At 38.2% G+C, this 22,136-nt stretch overlaps 1 protein-coding gene across 1 annotated transcript in view; it reads left to right on the forward strand.

Moving 5' to 3' along the window:
- The window catches only part of LOC122808181 (scavenger receptor cysteine-rich type 1 protein M130-like), a gene marked incomplete at its 5' end in the record, with an annotated part of 311,963 nt that overhangs the window by 188,421 nt on the left and 101,406 nt on the right, over window positions 1-22,136 (forward strand). The window lies entirely within an intron of this gene.

The raw sequence follows: 22,136 nt of genomic DNA on the forward strand, positions 1-22,136 counted from the left end.
CAGGGGTCCAGGGAAGTAAATATTGTGGGAAGAAATATCCAGGGAATTGTTATAGCTAGGCTTGTATAGGCCCTAGGGCTGATAGCCTAGTACCAACCTATGAACCTATGAACCTATGAGAAGAAACAGTAATAACTTAGTAAATGATGACTCTATTTTGAGGTGGACTGACTCCACACTCACATGACTGGACAATGACAGAGTTACAGTTAGTTATCTTTTGGTGCCAGGATCCATAAATTCACAAAGGCTCTTAATATCTTCTCATCAAACAGATATGATTATGACCTGGGGGTAGTCCATACGGGTGTAAAATAACTTGAGGTGCACAAACATGAGGGTCATGCAGAGAGACAAGTTGGATCTCACCATGCATGTGCTCAATGCAGTTGAGACATAGGTTTTCAGTATAACAAGCAACTTGTTACAATTGGAATACTATGCATGAAGGGCTTAAGCCCTGCCCACAACTACAATATCAGCATTCATTTCTGAATGCCACTACTGCAGTACCTCCCCATTTCAACTGCTGTTGTGAGAACTAACATCCTGTGCCTGTGACAGCTGTCCTTCACCCACCCTAGCTACACATCTACATGTTTGAGTGGTTACCACACAGCTGCATGTTTGAGTATTTACCACACAGCTACATGTTTGAGTGGTTATTGCAACTTGATTTCAATGTAAATATTTCACTCCGTCCATACTTTTGTTTTATGTCTGTCACTCATTCAGGCCTGATATTAATTGCAGTGACTTTTCCATATTTGTCATGGACCACATCATTTCTAGGGAGGTTCACAGAGACCCACGAACTCTATTCACTGAAGTCCTACTTACACTGAACAAGACCAGCTATCATCTTTTAGCCTGCTAGAGGGTACCCTCCATGTCCTCTGATGACCACTCCTAAAGCACCATTCTTACATGTGCTTGAGGGTCTACCTGTTACCAAAATGCCTTTATAATGGGACATTTCGATTTCCCTTCAAAAAACTGGACCACCTATTCCTACAAAGTTGTATATGGTCATAGATTGTTAGGTTTAATAAATAAAAACATTCTCTGGATAACTGAGTCAAAAAATGGCAGCAGGGCATGGTATTATTGAGATGATCATAGTTAAAATAGCTACAGCATGTACTACCCTACTAGGTTCTCCATCCCTTGTTAACTCTAACCATAAACTTGTAACCTTCTCTTTCAACATATCTTAATCTTTTCCAGTCAATAATTCTTCAAGGATTTCAAACGGACAAACCTCCTCAAACTGCATGACAAGTTGTCTAAATTCACTTATAAATATCTTCTGACTTGACACCAATGCAGCTGCTGTTTAGACAAAGCAGTTCTAGTTTTATATAGGATAAGTTCCATCCCAACTAGATGCACATATAATGAGAAGATTACGATCAAACTTCCTGGTGGAAGGATCTGTTTAAAAAAATTTATAACAAGATTAAAAAAAAAAAAAAAAAAACTTCTTAAATCACATAACAGATTGAATCAAGAACATCAGTAAGGCAATAAAAGGTACTATCAAGACTAGTAAGGCAAATCATGAGCTTAAATTAGCTTCTGAAGCCAGAGTGTGATTATAAGTCATTAATTATTTCCAGTAAGAAACTAAGAAATAAGATTCAGAAGTGTTTTAAACTTATCCAAAACAGCACCACCCATTCAGGCACATTACACAGCAAATATACTAGGAGCTAAATTTAAGTGCAAACTTTACAATTGAAAGAAATATCTTAATTGCACAAATTCCTGAATCCATTACATCACAGAATATGTATTTATTTATTTATTTATTTGGCATTTGTTGACCGGGTTGGTCCATCTGAGATGAGGCCCTTTTTCAGTGGAGACCCAGAGAGAAAACATCCATAGTTACAAAACATATACATATACAAGCTCCAAAAAAAAAAAAAAAAAAAAAAACTTATGTAAGAACACAAAAAATACATAACAATGTAAAGCAAGTATACAATAATAAAACTGATTACAAATTATATACAATGTTGGCTAGCTATGTATATTGAAGTAGGTAGACCAGGAACAATAGTATTTACAGTAAAGAGAAAGCAAGTTAGTAAGGAAGTTTCTGGGTAGCAGTGAGGGAGATATTAAAGGCCAGCAGTAGTTGTTATACATTCTACTGGTGAGGAGATTGTAATAACAAAGGAATGTTTAGGGGTAAGAGTAAGTAAGGTTTTTGCAGAGAAGAAAGGAGGGTGAATTTGGAAGGAGGTAGTGTTAGGTACTAGTAGGAGAAAAAGTGCGTGCTTGGTCTGGAGAGATGGGTTAGTCAGGGGGCTGATAACAGAGGCAAAGTTTATTTAAGCTAAGGTAATTTCTCACAGTCTTTTTGAATAGAAGTTTGGATGTAGTGTTTCGGATATCCAGTGGGAGTTTATTCCAGTGTTTGGTGGGGTAATAGCTATACAGGTTTTTTCCTATGTTGAGTTTGGGTTTGGTTTTGTTCAGAAGGTGTTGGTCAGAGCTCCAGAGTGTTCTAGCTGGGGTGTAGGATGAGATGATGGGTGATATGGCGTGGCAGAAGGTGGGCTGGTATAGGATGGAATGAATTATTTGGAGATGGGAGAGAGTAAGGTTGTGAGGGAACTCTAACCATTTCAGTTTTTGTAGAGTAAGACAGTGGTGAGCAGAGCAAGGAAGCTCAGTGGCAAATTTTGCTACTTTGTTAAAAGTGGATTCAAGTTTGGTTATAAGAGAGGTCTACAGGTTGGTGAGAATCTGAGAGCCATAGAGAAGGGTTGGAAGAAGGTAGGCATGTGATAGAGCAACTTTTGCTTGAGTGGTGAGAAAATTTTTGTTTCTGTAAAAAAGACCTAGTTTTTGGTGGGTTTTCTTGATTTTATTTAGTACATGCTGGTCAAATTTTAGCTAGTCATCAATGATGACCCCCAAGTAGTTTAGTGTGATTATCCACTACGATAGGTGTGTTGTTGTTGTGGGAGGTGATGGAGAAGTTTGGTTTCAGGTGGGTCATTGTTTTTGGTAGAAAGAGAAGGAGTTTGGTCTTTTTTGGATTTAGGATTAGATGGTTTTGGTTGAGTCAGGTCTCAATAGACAAGAAGGATTCCTGAGTTTTAGTATGGAGTTTGGGAAATGTGTCTGCAATGGTGATGACTGTGGAGTTGTCAGCATATTACATACGGGATGAGTGTGAGGTAGAGCTTGATAACTGATTGGTAAAAATGTTGAAAAACAGTGGTCCTAGGATTGTTCCATGGGGAACTCCCATCAGCACTGGATGTTCTGGGGAGATAGTTGAATCCCATTTGACAGACTAGGAGCAGTTGCTAAGATAACTAGAGAACCAGGAGATATTGGCAGGGGATAGGTTTAACTGGGAGAGTTTCTGTAAGAGTAATAGATGATGGACAGTATCAAATGCTTTTGATAGGTCAAGAAAGAGATGAGGCAAGTTTATTTTGTTCTTTAGCTTGAGCAATAGTGTTTATGTAGGAAATGAGAGCTGTAGAAGTACTATGGCCAGGAAGAAAACCATGTTGGGTGGGGGTAATTAAGTTGTCCTTGGTGAGGTGCTGGATAATTTGTGTACACATTTTTCCAAGTTCTTGGATAGGGGAGATAGTATTGCGATGGGCCTATAGTTAGTAAGTTCAGTGGAGTTACCTCCTTTTTGGATAGGTATAGTGTAAAACTTCTTCCAGATGACTGGGACTGTAGCTTCAGTAATAGATCTGTTGATGAGGATAGAGATGGGTAGAGCTATAGAGTTAGTGGATAGATGGAGAAAGAGTGGAGGGAGACCATCTATGGAGGGACAGCAAGGTTTGAGCTTAAGGAGCAGTGATTTTATGTATGAGGTAGATACTGTTTGTAGGCTGAAAGTAGGAGAGGGTTAGAGTGATTAGGGGGGAGACGGGTGGGGTGGTATTGGAGTTGGAGTGATTCATAAGTTTGCTAATGGACTCTATGAAGTATGAGTTGAAGTTAGTAGCAGTTTGGAGATGAGTTAGTGTGGGGCTTAGGTGGGGGGTGGATGGGTTTCCTGGATGTAGGATATGATTAATAGTATGCCAGAATTTTTTTGGATTATATGTGCGTTTTCAGGGAGTTAGTATAGTAATTCTTTTTATTGTCTTTATTAGATTGCTTTGCCCAGTTACAAAGTTGTCTGTATTGTTGTAGGTGAATGGGTAATTTGGTTTTGATCCAGAGTTTCCATTGTGTGTCTCTCTGTGCCATTAGTGAAAGAGTGGAGGGAGTAAGCCAGGGAGACACAGTGGATTTAATCCTGATCTTGCGTAAGGGGCCAGGGAGTTTAAAATGTTGAGGAATGTGCTGTTAAATCCCATGACTGCTTCCTCGAGAGGGAAATGCTTGAAAACATCCAGTCAGTAAGGGAGAGCTGATAGCTGAGTTCATTTGGGTCAAGGTTTTTTACCTTATGGCAGGTTTTAAATATATGGGGTTTGAGTGTGTGTGGAGTAAAGAGGAGGACTTTGGTAGGAGAGTGGTTGCTAAGGGTGTCCGGAAGGGTTTCAGGGAAGTGATATTTGTGAGGATGGGATACAAGGATCCATTCAAGTATGGAAGAGTGGGTGGTGGACTTGGTGGAATAGGTTGGAGTTGTGACTAATTGGGAGAAATCATGTAGGTTAATGGAGGTAGAGGAAGATAAGTTTGTGAATGTGGACCAGGTGATATTGACATCTCTCATGATTATAGTCTCATTGTGGAGGTCTAAGGAGAGAGTGGAAAGTAAACTTTCAAGTACAGTGAGGTTGTCACCGGGTGGGATGTAGATAGCAGCTATGTATAGAGAGTTGTGGGGGTTTATTCTATTGTTGGCCAGAAGGAGTTCAGCAGGGGAATTGGGGGGGGGGTACAGGAGTAAGTGTGAGGTTATCTCTGTACAAGATTGCAACACCACCTCCCTTTCTTTTTGTTCTGTCTAGTCTTAGGATGTTATAACCAGGAGGGAGAATGTTCCTATCGGGGATGTGGGGTTTTAACCAAGTCTCACTAAGGGTTATTATATCTGGAGTGTGGAATATCATAAACAAATGCCTACTGGAGCTGGTCTCTCAAACTTGAAAAATACTTCTGTGGTACCTGGTAATTTAACTCGATGCCTGATAGTGCCAAAAATGCCCTTGTGAAACATCTCTTTAAATCGTTTAACCTGAGATTAGTTCCGGCATTTGTCCATCAAGTATGGTAAACTGCAGTGATGATGCAAGCATTACCTACTACATACCTGGGGAACCATATACCCACAAGCCTATCTACTCTGAGTTGCAAATCCACAGAATAAAATCATACCTTATTTCATAAACTATGACATCAAAAACATTATCTAATCTCACACCAGTCTGGCATTGTCAAAGGGGAGGTACTGCCTACTCAGTTTAGTTGACTGCTTTGAGAAGGTCAGACTGGATTTAGACAGTAGCCATTACATTCACAAAGCTTATGTGAATGTAGTAAAGAAATATGACGCTATACCCCATGGAGGTATCATTTATAAGCTAAGTCCCATAAAAGTAGATTAATACATGGTGAGGTGGACTGCCAGTGGGCTGAAAGATAAGAGACCACATAGATTACAAGTGTCTCATTGGAAAGTATGAATGAAAGTGGTGGTGTGGACTGCCAAAGGGCTCAGTAATGGGACCTCTCCCTTTTATCATCTACACCTCTAGTCTCCACACTGGGCATGAGAACCTTTGGTTAACTAGATTTGCAGATAACTGTAAATTAGGGTATATTGTCAAATCTCTCTGTGATAATTAATAATTACATTGAGAATGAACCTTCATAAACAAGTGGTGAATGAAAAAAGATAAATGAAATACAGAAAAGTGTGGTATAGTCACATTTGGTAAACATCTCTCTCTCTCTCTCTCTCTCTTTCCCTCAGCATACAGTATAGCCAATACCACAATCCAAAGTGAGACCATAGTCAGGGATCTTTGAACCTGGATCATAGTTGCTACTCTTTTGACCACCATCTACAACAATAGTCTGAAAATCCTTCTATTTATGAAAACTAATATCTAAAGGCATATGATCCAGGTCAAAAGAAGTTATCATAATTCTATATGAGCCTTAATTAGACCAATTATAGAGTGCATTGCCCCCTTTAGGATGTACATTTCTTGACATGTTAAGCAACTGGAAGTCCCCAGGGGTTCCTAACCAAGAAGATTGCAGGCCTAAAATTCCTGAGCTACCAGGAAAGTCTTGAACACCATTGTTTTACACAGTTTGCTAAAGACTCTTGTAGAGTGATCCATGCCTTCTGTTCCACATTATTACGGACCCTGTCCTCCGTGAGCTCCTGCATCTTCTCATGTAAAATAGGTCCAGTAATCTCAGCTCTAGGGACTTCAGTCTTCAAAAGCACATAAATAAAATGTGCAGCATTGCTATTTATTCCCTAACACCTAACCCTGCCCTTGTATTCTACCCTACTCTTGTACAATAATTCCATATCTGAATATTACCTTATAAAAACACTTTCTCTAACAGGACCACTATTCACATAAATTTAGCCCTGCATTTTTTTTAAGTGAACAGATTAGAAAAGGGGACTGTTTTCCTTGTTTGACTTTTTGTGTCTTTGAGTCTAAGCAATGTTTGAGTTGTGAATGTGTTGATTGAGTGAGTACCAGCTGTTCTTTAATTCACACACTGCTTATGCAAACACACACACACACACACACACACACACACACACACACACACACACACACACACACACACACACGTATATATGTATATATATATATATATATATATATATATATAGATAGATAGATAGATATATACATATATATATATATATATATATATATATAGGTTTACTATCATAAAATCGAAACGCAAAATAAAATGCTTCTCAATGTTCGAATTTAAACATCGGAAATGGACATTTCCGATTTGTCCTAATGTCGAAAACAGCAGTGCATTGCTGAAAATGTCGCTCGCGACATTTTCGGCAATACACAGCACTCCCACCCGTCCCGTAACTACCTACCTAACTAGCCTAAACACACAGTTATGCAGGGGGGGCTGCACCCCCCTGCACCCCCACACCCCCCAACTTAATATTCCAACTCCGAGATCGCACTACAGTGAGGAAAGGGATGTATTTCCCTAACCGCACTGTACCGCGATCCCCTCACATGAGCGAACGTTAGAATTGCAAATGCACAGTCCATTCGCAATGGTAACGTTTGCTCACATCACCTGCCGAAATATGAAGTATTCGAACATCTGTTATTCGAATACTTCATAGCCATGCAAGTGCACGTCGGCATTGTGATAGTAAACCATATATATATATATATATATATATATATATATATATATATATATATATATATATATACATGCACATAGATAGACACATGCACTTAACTTGATGTGATTAGCTTCTTGTTCCAATCAACCATCAGATCAAAATGAACATTTTTCCAGTATTTATATATGAAATATAGACAGATAGATTGATAGATAGATAGATAGATAGATAGATAGATAGATAGATAGACAGGTAGATAGATAGATACATGCATACATAACATACATATAAGATTAGACAGGCTGTTCATTTAACCTGACCATTAAATACATTCTCCAATCATTTTATATTCTGATATTATTAACCCCCAGCTAGTATGTCTATCAATCTGGATCATTCAGAAATTATTCCTACAGATCAAAAAACATGTTCCATCAGTGTAGTCAGTGGGAGCCTTAATGATTTATTATTTACTGATTTGTCTGTTTAACTATGTGAACTGGGGTAGTATATTGTCCTCTTTGTATCATATAAAGGTTTATCTTCCACCTGTATTGCCCACTAAAATTATTCTTGTGGGAACATCCTCCTGTTAACACTCTAATATCATTCTAGTGGGAGATTCCTCCCTAATAAACTACTGTTGGAGGCATTTCCCATTGTGTTGTGCTTTTAGGAATTTACCAATTTCCATGTATCATCTGTGGTCTTCTTTTAACAACTAGATCTTTACCTATACCAAGGAGGCAATAGGTAAAGCCATTTTTGCATGGCTATGTGATTTTAAAACCAGATTAAGAGGCAAAAGTCCCTCTCTGTCAGCAAATAACCATTTTACCTGTCAGACTGCATTTAATTCTTCCTTGATTCCACACCACTGCCTTACCCATTTGATAAGTCCACTAACTTATAGCCCCACTTAATTTCTTACTTTCCCTCTCCTTATCTCATTACCTTTCTTGTTTTGTATTGTCTTCAGATGCCACATCCTTTGACTCCATTGCAATCTGCAATACAACTTAGATCGTTAGCTGGAAATTTGCACAGCTCTGTTCCTTATATGCTGCATTTGTCCACCCAATGTATATTGCAGTATGAACCATATATGCAAATTATAAAGATCCAACCTACCTTTAGTAGGTCCATCACATGGTTTGTATCAGGTTGCATCACTGTCATAAAAACTAATAGCTCTGTTTCCTTGCCAATCTTCCTGTCTATTCACTTCTAGTTTCCTTAATTCCTTTTTGATTCATTACACTTTTCTAAACTAGTCACGCTATTATTTGAAGTGAAAAAATAATAGTATCCACTAACTTATATTTCAGATAAACAATGTCTGTCATTATCAAAATATACAAGATATTCTTTGTTTAATAGCACACAACACTTTTCCAGTTTTGGCTTGAATTTCTGTACAACACAGTTAATGACTCTAGTAAACATCAACATTGTTTAACATTATTTATATATCAATATTCCTATAGGTATAGTAATTTATATATATATAGATAGATGATATACATATATATATATATATCTATATATATATATATATATATATATATATATATATAGATATATATATATATATAGATATATATATATATATATATATAGGCATGTTGCTAATTTTCTAAACAAAGTGGAGGAAGAAGATACGTATATAAAAACAAAGATCTATTAAAGGCATTAAAAACAGTCCTCTTTGCCTTTGTAAAGGTAATAAACACATGCTTTACATAGTATTTCACTGTCACTAGAGGTAACCACCTGTTTTGCTACACTCCAGCTCTCTCTGAAAACAGGCAATCTAGGAAATAAACTGTCAATAATAACCCATGACTATGGGCTTTGTTTATGCCTAATTCAAGCTAGGCCAAAAATGTTCACCTGATCTTCCTTCTAGTCATATCCAAAATAAGTTTGTACAGGGCCATGCCAATCCAGGAACCATGAATCTTCAGTCTGCTGTGACCCCTGGTATCTTCTGAATTGAGGATCTGATTTCTGTAGCTACGCTTTCCAGGCTACAGCTTTTAATAATCTACTAAACTGGTGATTCTTTTCTCAATTTCAGTTCTAATGTAAATATTAAAAGTCAGTTTCCTGGCTATTTTTCGTGAAAAATTATAGGTACAGGTAATTTAACGGTACATTCCCATTTTATCCAGAAACATAGCTGGGCCATCTGGCACCCTGTGCTTGCTGCAGTTAAACTACCACACACCAAGTGCTTCTGCCTACAACTGTGACTAGAAATGTAGTATCTGCATTTACTCCTCCACCTTGCCCATGTCACAGCTCTATATGTATCCTATATGCCTATATAAACATATATCTATATATATATATATATATATATATATATATATATATATATATATATATATATATATATATACATGTGGGCATCCCCTTGATAAAACTGGCATATTCTCCAACCCCGGGAAATGTGAATTTGCACTGATTTGTTGACCATCTACTTAGTCAACAGATTGTGTTGACTAAATAGATGTCAACTAAAAGTGAACTCAACCATATTTGGTGCTTCTACCCACCTGCCTTTCTGTCTCTATGTACATACATATATACATGCATATATATCTATATATCTATATCTATATATATATATATATATATGTATATATATATATATATATATATATATATATATATATATATATATATATATATATACATATATATATATATATATATATATATATATATATATATATATTTATATATATATATATATAGATCTTTGTTAGAACATCAAAAGTTTAAAATAACGAACAATCAAAAGAGCAAACATTTATGGACTCAAGGTGCTGTTTTTTGGAGATTGCAGTACAGTGAGGATAGGAATATTTATCCTTTTATATATATATATATATATATATATATATATATATATATATATATATATATATATAATTTCACTTTATAATCTCAAAATACTGTATTTTGAGACTATAAAATCAAAAGTGCAGTTACACGAAACTGCATAATGTCAAATGTGGACATGTCAAATTCACCATTGTTTTGTCGCATTCATGACGTGCGGTGCGGTTTGTGGATTTAGCTCGGGGTTCAGGTAGCTGCTGTTCTTGTAAGGGTATTGGGTAGGGATTTTAGTGTGTGTGAGTGTGTGTAGTGGTTGGTTTTATGTGTTTGTGTGTTTAGTGTGACCTCAGAGTTAGTATATATAAGTAGCAGGGGCATGGGGGTGTAGGGGGCTTGTCCCCCTGCTTATAGGTATGGTAGGTCTGTTTGTTTTTTATGTTGTGCTTGTGTGTGTTGTTTTTTGTGTTGTAGTGTCATTAGGTAGGTTGTTTGTGTGGTGGTGTGTGTATTGGTATGATCGCGATTTTGAATTTTGCAGTTGTGGGTGTCGGTTTTTTCGGCTTTCAGCTTTCTAGTCTCGAGATACTAAAATTCAGTGTTTTAGTATTTTGAGATTATAAACTGAATCTATAAATATATATATATATATATATATATATATATATATATATATAAATATATATATATATCTTCCTCTTCTTCTCTTTTGGCTGTTCCCGTTAGGGGTCACCACAGCGGATCATCTGTTTCCATTTCTTCCTGTCCTCTGCATATTGCTCTGTCACACCAACCACCTGCATGTCCTCTCTCACCATATACATAAACCTTATCTTAGGCCTTCCTCTTTTCCTCTTACCTGGCAGCTCCATCCTTAGCATCCTTTTCCCAATATACCCAGCATCCCTCCTCAGCATGTCCAAACCAAACCAACACAATCTCGCCTCTCTGACTTTGTCTCCAAACCATCCAATCTGAGCTGACCCTCTAATATACTGATTCCTAATCCTGTCCATCCTTGTCACACCCAGTGCAAATCTTAACATCTTTAACTCTGCCACTTCCAGCTCTGACTCCTGCCTTTTTGTCAATGTCACCGTCTCCAACCCATACAGCATTGCTGGTCTTACTACCCTCTTATAGACCTTCCCCTTCACTCTTACTGGTACCCATCTGTCACAAATCACTCCTGACACTGTTTTCCACCCATTCCACCCTGCTTTTACTCTCTTCACCTTTCTTCCACAGTCACCATTACTCGGAACTGTTGATCCCAAGTACTTAAACTCATCCACCTTCGCCACCTCTACTCCTGGCATCCTCACCATTCCTCTATCCTCCCTCTCATTCACACACACATATTCTGTCTTTGTCCTACTGACCTTAATTCCTCTCCTCTTTAGAGCCTATTTCCACCTCTCCAGGGTCTCCTCAACCTGGTCACTTCTCTCACTGCAGACCACACTGTCATCTGCAAACATCATAGTCCATGGGGCATCCTGTCTAATCTCGTCTGTCAACCTGTCCTTCACCATTGCAAATAAGAAAGGGCTCAGAGCTGATCCTTTATGTAATCCCACCTCCACCTGAAATGCATCTGTCACTCCCACTGCAGACTTCACCACTGTCACACTACCCTCATACATATCCTGTGCCACTTTTACATTCTTCTCTGCCACTCCTAACTTCCTCATACAGTACCACAACTCCTCTCTAGGCACCCTATTATATGATTTCTCCAAGTCCACAAAGACACAATGCAACTCCTTCTGACCTTCACTATATTTCTCCATCAACACTCAGAGCAAACATCGCATCTGTGGTGATCTTTCCCAGCATGAAACCATACTGCTGATCACTTATCATCACCTCCCTTCTTAACCTAGCTTCCACTACTCTTTTCCATAGCTTCAAGCTGTGACTGATTAGTTTTGTCCCCCTGTAGTTACTACAGCTCTGCACATCACCCTTATTCTTAAAAATAGGTATCAAAACACTTTTTTTTCCACTCCTCAGGCATCCTTTGACTTTCCAAGATTTAATTAAACAATCTGGTTAAAAACTCCACTGCCATTTCTCCTATGCACCTCTATGCTTCCACTGGTATGTCATCTGGACCAACACCTTTCCATTCTTCATCCTCTTCATAGCTGTCCATACTTCCTCCTCGCTAATCTGTTTCACTTCCTGATTCACTATCCCCACATCATCCAACCTTCTATCTCTCTCATTCACTTCATTCTTCAGCCCCTCAAAGTACTCTTTCCATCTGTTCAACACACTCTTCTCGCTTGTGAGTACGTTTCCCTCACTATCCTTTATCACCCTTACCTGCTGCACATCTTTCCCAGCTTGGTCCCTCTGTCTAGCCAATTGGTACAGGTTCTTTTCTCCCTCTTTAGTGTCAAACCTTTCATACATCCCTCCATATACCTTATCCTTAGCCTTTGTCACATGTCTCTTTGCCATGCTCCTCATCTCCATATACTCCTGTCTACTTTCTTCATCTCTCTGACAATCCCACTTCTTCTTTGCCAGCCTCTTCTTCTGTATACTCTCCTGTACTTCCTCATTCCACCACCAGGTCTCCTTGTCCTCCTTCCTCTGTCCAGTTGTCACACCAAGCACCTTTCTAGCTGTCTCCCTTACCATCTCTGCTATAATTACCCAGCTATTCTGTAACTCTTCACTGACACCCCCCCCCCCCAGTGCCTGTTTTAACTCTTCCCTGTGCTCCTCTCACAGTCACTCTTTTTCAACTTCCACCATTTGATCCTTGGCACAGATTTCACACTTGTCCTCCTCTTCTTGATCACCGACATCATCCTACAGATCAGCATTCTGTGCTGCCTAACTACACTTTCCCCTGTCACCACTTTACAGTCTCCAATTTCCTTCATACTGGCCCTCCTTCATAGGATATAATCCACCTGTGTGCATCTTCCTCCACTCTTGTACATCACCCTATGCTCCTTTCACTTCATAAAATATGTATTCACCACAGCCATGTCCATCCTTTTCGCAAAATCCACTACTATCTGACCTTCTGCATTCCTCTCTTTAACACCATAGCTGCCCATCACTTCCTCATCCCCTCTGTTCCCTTCAATAATATGCCCATTCAAATCTGCTCCAATCACCAGTCTCTCACCCTTAGGTACATTCACCACCACTTCATCCAACATACTCCAAAACTTTTCTTTCTCATCCATCGCACACCCAACTTGCACAGAGTATGCACTAACAACATTCATCATTACACCATCAATTTCCAGCTTCATAAACATCACTCTATCTGACACTCTTTTCACCTCCAAAATACTCTTGGCATACTGTTTCTTCAGGATAATCCGTACCCCATTTCTCCTCCCATTCACACCATGATAGACCAATTTGAACCCACCTCCTATACACCTGACCTTACTCCCCTGCCATCTGGACTCTTGCATACACAATATATCATCTTTCCTTCTCTCCATCATATCAGCTAGCTCTCTCCCTATAAAAGTCATACTGCCAACATTCAAAGTTCCTACCCTCACTACTACACTTCTAACCTTCCTCCTCTCTTTCTGCTTTTGTGGATGCCTTCTGACTCTTCTTCTCCTCCGGCCAACAGTAGTCCAATTTCTGACAGCACCCTGTTGGCTAACAGTACTGGTGACGGTCATTGTTAACCCGGGACTCGACTGATCCAGTATGGAAATCTGTATTGTTGGCTGCATATGTTATTTGGTAGAGGTTTTACACCAGATGCCCTTCCTGACGTAACCCTCCCCATTTATCCGGGCTTGGGAACAGCACAAAGAAATGTACTGGCTTGTGCATCCCCAGTGGCTGGGTTATTTATAAATATATATATATATATATATATATATATATATATATATATATATATATATATAGATATATGGGTCTATTTCATAAGATCGGCAGACCATTTGATCGACATTCATTTGGTCAACAGCTCATTTGGTCGACAACCAGTATTCAAGGCACTTAACAGGGATTTGCCCCCCTCCCCAATGTTGTGCGACCCTGGAGTTGATATAAATAGTTGGGGTGGTGGGGGGCACAGGATCGCACTACAGTGGGGAAAAGGACATATACCTTTGACTTGCCTTATTGTTCTACTTGTTAGTGAAATGAGTTTTAGGTGAAATGAACTTTAGGTAATTTGGTCGTGGTGAAATGAGTTTAGGTGAAATGAGTTTTAGGTGAAGTGATACGTACCCATATCTATCTATCTATATATATATATATATATATATATATATATATATATATATATATATATATATATATATATATATACATATATATACACAAAATTTCTAAACTTCCCCACACGCCCTGCTAATTAAATATACCAACTCCATGACTGCACTACATTGCAGAAAAGGGTAAATTTTCCATTCTGCACTGTACCACAGTCTCCATTCAAAACATTCAAAGTTTCAAAACTTCGATCATTTGGTCAAAGCCATATGACTTCTGCAGTTTTGATACTTCCATAATCTGATAGGTACCCATTTATTTCTCTCTCTTTCTCTGTATATCTATATCTATATATATATATATATATATCTATATATATATATATATATATATATATATATATATATATATATACACACACACACACACACACACATGTATTATATATATATATATATATATATATATATATATATATATATATATATATGTATATATATAGATGTATATGTGTATACATGTTTAATGAAATAAACACTTGCTCTGCATGTTCGTTTCTCTTATCATTTGATGGTATCTCTTGATGCCCCTTTTGGCTGAATATGAATTGCACCCTCCCTAAGGAATGAGTTAAGTAATTGGTTTGAGTAATGCCTGAGTATTGCAATAGTCTGATCGATGTTGCTTCAGACTGGTGTACCTGTATCACTTCCTTCACAGCTGCTACAAACACCTGATGTCTACGTTCTAGCTTAGATGATCGTCACCATAGCCATCACCATCAAAGCAGCACGGGGCAATCTCATATCCTGTTTTTCTGAGAATATCCTGCTGCCCTTTCCTTATTTAATCACTGTCAGATGCACCCAGCCAAAGTATGAATTGTTCATCTGAGACCATTGCATCTTACTGACTTAATGATCTAACAGCTCTCTCTCCTGGGTCACCTAGATGTTTGCTTATTTTAAAGTCCCCATGATAAGAAAACTCAGTCAATTTGTCAGAGTATCACATGAACTGTAATTCATATTAATTCAATGAAAATCCTTCAGATGGGTAGGTAGAAACCCATGCCCCAGTGATTTCCTTTGATCTTCCTGACCATACCTGTCATCTTCTGAATATTAAAAATCACAGCACTGGCTTTACAAATCATGGCAGAGGGCCTGGGAGAGGTGATCTTTCTTATTTTGGAGCACAATATCTTTAAATACAAGATGCAATGTAGTTAAAAATAAATAATTTTTGTGTATGTTTCTTTTTCAGTTATTTAGTAATGTATCTAGTAATACCATGTAAAACAGGAGAAACTTAACTTCAGACAGCTTGCATCATACGTGATGTAGAAACCCTTCATATTTACAGCAAAGCCACTGCATTATTTTATGAATGAGTCACAATTTTGCTGTTGGAAAACTCAGAACCCTGCACCAACATAACCACCCAAACAGGCATGAGTTCAGAGAGGTAATGCCCATCAAAAACTCATATACTGTCTCTACAGATAAGTGAACAACTTTATTTTTATACAACCACTCTTTGCTTTAGCTCCTGATGCATTTATGCAAACATCTACATCTCTGTTTCCCTCTTAGTCCTCCTGCCAAAAAGAAACCTTGTTAGATTCTATTAAGAACTCCCACCAAAAGGCCAAATTCTCCTTCAATTATCTTAAAATACTAACCCAGTGATGCTTCTTAATTTGTCTCTTTAGCAAGTTGCCCAAACAAGGTTCAGTGCTGATACCTTTCCTGTTTGACATCTACTTGCCTGACGTAAAAGCAAATACCAAAGGGCTCTGGCTGACTGAGTTTGCCGATCACTACAAGCTAGGAGCAGTTATTGAATCCACAAGTGACTTAGCCATCGTGCAAAAAGGTTTGCCCCAAATAAATAAATGGTGCCAAAATCATGAACTGAAAGTAAATATCACAAAATGCATTATCTTATATCCTTTGGAAAGTTATCTACCCCAGGGAACTACCATGTTGACAACAATTCCCTAAGAGTTGACCCAGTCACTTGGGAATTGTAAACTGATGTGGACAGTGACCTAACTTTTGATCAACATGCTCCACTGTTGTAAGAAAGGCCTTCACTATTCCTCAGCTTATAAACAAAGAGATTGTGTCAAGATCTAGGGATGCCATTGTTCCCCCTTTACTCAGCCCTCATTAAGTCAATCATTGAGTATAGTGCCTTCTTTGGTATGTATCTGTCCAGATACATGCAACAACTGGAATACCCAAACACCTTACTAAAAGGATACAGAGTCTAAGCAATATTACATAATTGGACCATCTTAAAGTCCGATAGACTGCTATGAGTTGACCTGTGTCCAGCCTAATACTGTCTGATTAACTGCACATCAGAAAGTCAAGTGGTTTCAGAAATACCTAGTCAAGGGCTCTAACCCTCTTTTGCAATATCAACCGAATGGTTTGGAGGCACAGACATATATTGACGAGGATACCACTGCTCTTGAGCAGACTACCCATCTATATAAAACAGATCTTATCCCTGTCTCTAGCCATGCACAACTTGAATCTATGGATGGGTAATAGAAAATATACCCCAGGACTGCTCCATGTACAGACAGAGCTTGCTCCTACATGCTATATCCCATGCATAGGTCCCCTCAAATTATCTATGGTGTGATCCTAGTTATTCTCACATGGGATAATACATAATTATTGATCATAGCATGGACAAGGCTAATCTGACACCAAACTGGATAGGTTAATTCAAATAATAAAAGGAAAACTGGCTAGACTTACAATGGACTGCAAGGCCACTTACCCTATTTCATACCTATGAGCCTATGAACTTATAAACATTTTGTAAGTGTTTGGCCTGGAACCACTGCCCACAAGCAAAGATGAGGATACTCAACAAAGACATAATGTCCCTAAACCTTTCTTTTTCCTTTTCCATCAACATCACAGAATTTTCATTCAGGGATTTAAGTTTTATCACCATGTAGCTTAAAGGCTTGAGAATGTATGTCACTTTCTGGATCCACGAAAGATAATGGCATATAATGTCCTGGTTGGCCCATTAAAATCTTGCACTGCTAAATATACACTACTTCTTGGTATATATGTCAGAAGGACTCAGCATCCTCCCTCACTATCCTCTCCTTCATCTCTGATTAAACCTCATGTAAGAAATGTACTATTTCCCTAAATAAACAACTGACTTTGAAACCAATGCAAGGTGGTATGAATATTTTATGCGTGGTACAGGCCACTGCACAGCCCATGACCAATAGCCTTATCATTCAGTACTTGCTATTTCATAACATATTAAACATGTGCCAATCTTGACAGTCTGTGAGAAAATAGCAATATACTGCCTAATTCGATCTTGATAACAAGGGTGAGTAACATCAAATGATTTAGAATTGCTATGCCCATGGTCAAATGCTTCCTAACACGTGATGTAAATGCTATTCTGTTGTCTCTGTTAAATTGTACTTATAGCCTTCAACTGTCCCTCACTCTGCAGACTTCATTTGTCCCTCACTGTGGTTTTACTTTTGCATGCTAACCTTCAAATAATAAATTCAAAAGCTTCATCTTAAAATATTATTTATCTTTTTTAGGGAGGGTGTGAGGAAGGAATTGTGGTTATTGTCTATGATGCACCACCCCTTTTCCCAAATCTCACCAGCTAAAGGTGATGCCCAAAATCCCCACTCATTAGGCTCTAGTATCCTTTTCTGCTGTATATTTTTCTTCTGTGGTTAACAATCATCTCCTTTGCTGTTCTCTTTTACACCTTCTTTACCATCTACCCATGTCTGCCTTTAAATTTTCTTAGCTGAACCTGATCATTATATATGCATTTAATATATGTCAAAGGATGTTCTATTTTTGCCACCTACAGCAATACTATGGAAGGACTCTTCCACTGCTGCTTTCTTCCTGTTATACTGTCTTTTACTGTTTTTCTTTATATGCATCCATCTATCTGTTTCAATGTTTATAATTACAATTACAATTAACAAATTAGCAGCAGTCACAAAGCCTTTGATATTATTTGTCTTCATAGAATGATTTCCATTTTCAGTATTCATATTAGCTGCTACTAGATTATTATGTACACGCTTAAAGATTAAAATTTAGCATCATAAATATATACCCCCACACACATATGTATATAAAGATATATATATATATATATATATATATATATATATATATATATATATATATGGATCTACCTGTGTTGGCTGAATTTACATTATGCCAAATTACATTTCACCGAGACCAGTTGTCCAAAAAAACATAATTCTGAAAACACACTGGGAACCACACCAGAGGACCAAAGCAGTGAATGGTGGAATGGCACTGTCGCTAGATGTGCTCACTTGTAACTTTGCTCTACAACAATTGCTGTGACTCTAAAATGAGTTTTGCACTCAACAAGTAAGAAAGCTTTGGGAGTAGTAGAACAATGGAAAATAATCATGGCATGGAGATTGGCATTTCTAAAACAGGGACCTTAGTATAGAGGGGATTAGCAAATGTCATAACTGAGTTGTAAAGGTGCATCTCCATTACCCTAACATTAAACTAAGGCAGAATGAGAAGAAATATCAGAGAAGCAGAAAGGAAATGTAGATACTAATACAGTAGTCAGAAAGGGAAAAAACGGAGGGTACAAAACATAACAGAAGAAGAAATACATGTTGCTAGGAACATGTATGGATAGTGTTAATTTGCAATGCAAGGAATTTAGATAAGAAAATATGTTATCTAAAGGCAGTTTTACATGACAAGGGAGTGTTAGTGCTGGCATCAAAGAACTACAGTCCTTTAATAAGAGGAGTGGGCATAATGGTGCCTGTGTATTTGTTGTTCTATACTCAAAGAGGAGAGAAAGATGAAGGTGGAGCAGTATATGTAAATGAGGGCATAAAAAATGAAGTCATAAAACAACAGGAGGAACACCACCTATAAAAGGGACAAGGGACTTAACTTTAAGTGAGCATCCTGGCAGTTATGGAAAAAGGAATGCTAGTATATCAATGTAGTGTAGCTTCCCCCAGGATCATCAGGGGAGGGTGATATAATACTGGAGGCAAGAATAAAGTAGGTTAGGACAGAAAGGTCTAAACTTATAGGGAAATCTGATTCCCATAGAAGCAGATTGGAGATTATGATCTCCATAGTGCTAACTGAAGTCTTGGACCATGAGATGTTCAGCTAATCGATGAGGAGCAGCAACAGAAAGAACTGAGAGAAGGTTAAGAAAATAAGGGCAAAGATATTAGGGTGCAGTTTTAGTAGACTGGACTGTGTTGAGCTGGACAAGACTGAAAGCTGAGTGATGGGACTGGAGGCAGTTTTGCAGAGTAAACAAGTTCAGAGAATGAGTGCAGGATAAGATCTGCAGGGCTATTGTCAAAGGTCAGAGGAAGATACAAAATGGCAGACGAAAAGGACAATGTGCAAAATAGGAATCTGGGATTACTAATTAAGGCAAAAAAAGGGCATATAGGTGGTGAAAGGTAAAAGGGTGAGGAGGTGGAATAGTCACAGTACAAGAATACAAGCAGAGGGACATCAAAAGACCAAGCTGAAAGAGAGTGGACACAGGTATGTTAAGAATAGAATGTTTTTAGGTATGTGGCTTGTGTGCGTATCATTTTGTCAACGGCAGCTTTGCTGAAAAAAAAAATAATAGAAACTGTTCACTGTAAGTACTTTTGACTGAATAGCTTTTTCTTTGAAAGCTGCAGATGTGTATAGGTGGCATTTCTGGTATCACTTTAGATCATGCAAAATAATTAGGGATGCAATTAGAAGTTTTTGTATGAATTGGCAATGCCTACTGTCATGTTGCACCCACAAATTTATAGATGATTGAGTGTGTAGCAGCACTGATTCACTGTCTGTGGTGATTTCGTTTTTGCTTCAAGGGTGTACAATCACAGCTTTAGAATACAAAATTGGGGGGGGGGGCAGAACCTGCATGGTGGTGCAGGAGGGATTTCACCCCTGCAAAAAAAATTTCAAGACATATATGTTGTGTAGAATGTTTTCAACAAAATGCCTTTTCAGTCAAAAGCACATTTAGTTGTAAGTAAATTCATTCAAAAGTAACTACTGTTTTTCTTTCATTTAAAGCTACCTTTGATGACAAGATACAGAACAATACCTTAAAGACGAAATGGACATTCATAGCTTTCTATGTAAAGCATAGATGACAGTGAGATAACAGACTACTGCTAAAATGGTAGAAGTCTGATCACTTCACTTCAGTCTTCATGAAACAAGAGAATAATAACATGGTGGGAGAGATGTTAGATAAAACTGAGGGGAAGAGCTATCCCAGCAGCACAGGTGTAGGGCAGGGTACTGACCCACACTACTGACCTTCGATCCCAGCAACACAGGGGCAGGGCACTGACCCACACTACTAATGACCTGGGATCCATTAGATATGTGGGAAGCTGGAGAAATGGTGGAGGGCAAGCTTGAGTGGTAACATCTGGCTTGTCTATCTCAAGATGAGGGTGTAAGTTTTTGAGGTATAATTCTGATCTGTAGTGGAAGTTGAAGAACAGCATTAGTGTATTGCAATCACGTGTGCAGAGAATGGACGGCATAGACAAATGGGTAATTGGTGGAAGTGCTCATGGCAGCATGTTTACATTAGTGCCTGTCCTTCCCATTTGGAAGTTTAGTTTGAATGCTCTGGCAGCTGTGCTGCCTGGCAGGCAAAGCTGATCCAGGAGGTAAGTCTGTTGGCTGGAGAGGGGGGAGACATTGATCATCTTAAAACGCTCATCATGCCCAAAGGGTTCAGATAACAATAATAAAACTGTAGAAGGCAGAGGATGTCAACAAGCTTGAAGTAGGAAGGTCTAGGACAGAGCTGGCTGTTCAAATTGAGGATAAAGCATAGGAAGCAAAGGAGCTACACCCTAATGTCTTCAACATCCTACAAGTTTGCTGGCAGATCTTCTGACAGATAGCTTCAAAACAGCAAGTTCCTTACTGTACTGCTTAGGAAATTGGGGAAGGCAAGTGTGGTGCTCTGTCCCCCACACTTAATTATATAGGATTTGTGTTAGTCTACATTTTCTGATGGACACAGAGTCTGAAACTCAAATGCATGTCGTCATCTATTGATGGCAATCCCAGTGATTTGCTAGAAAAGCACTAATTTTATGAGGAACAGACCTAAAATATGAGGCAAAAATATGAACATTCTGAGAAAGTCTGGACACTCCAGAGGCTGAATGCTAAATGTACTTAAAGAAAAGACTTTATGTGATTATTGTCTGCTGCTATAAGCAAATGAAATGTAACCTTATTGCAATAATTACCCTTTTCCCTCATAAGTAAGGAGTCCTCATGCACCACACTTCTAGAGAAAATGACCCTTGTATTTTCAAGTCATTACTATGTTTGTTCATACAGTTTTTCTACATAGTGCTGTTAATTTATTTCATGTTCTTACATTTGTTGTTGAACTTTATGCTTTCTTTAACATGGTTGTGACTGAAAAATGGGCCCTTGTAATGCAGACCACATGACATGTTAAAATGAATGAAGAAAGAAAGAAAAAAGGAAGCAGGAGGCAACAGATATTTATATTGTGTTGGACTTTGACACATCTGGGATTGTATGTCCCAGTAATTTTGTGCCATTTATATTATTTAAATTCAAAAGGATTACAAAGGAAATCATACCAGTACTTTTCAACAATCTTAGAAAATAGCCAGGAAGGAGCAATTACACTGATGTCCTATACC

Source organism: Protopterus annectens, chromosome 8.part0 (assembly GCF_019279795.1).
Source record: "Protopterus annectens isolate FY-2018-M chromosome 8.part0, PAN1.0, whole genome shotgun sequence".
NCBI classification, from domain to species: Eukaryota; Metazoa; Chordata; order Ceratodontiformes; family Protopteridae; genus Protopterus; species Protopterus annectens.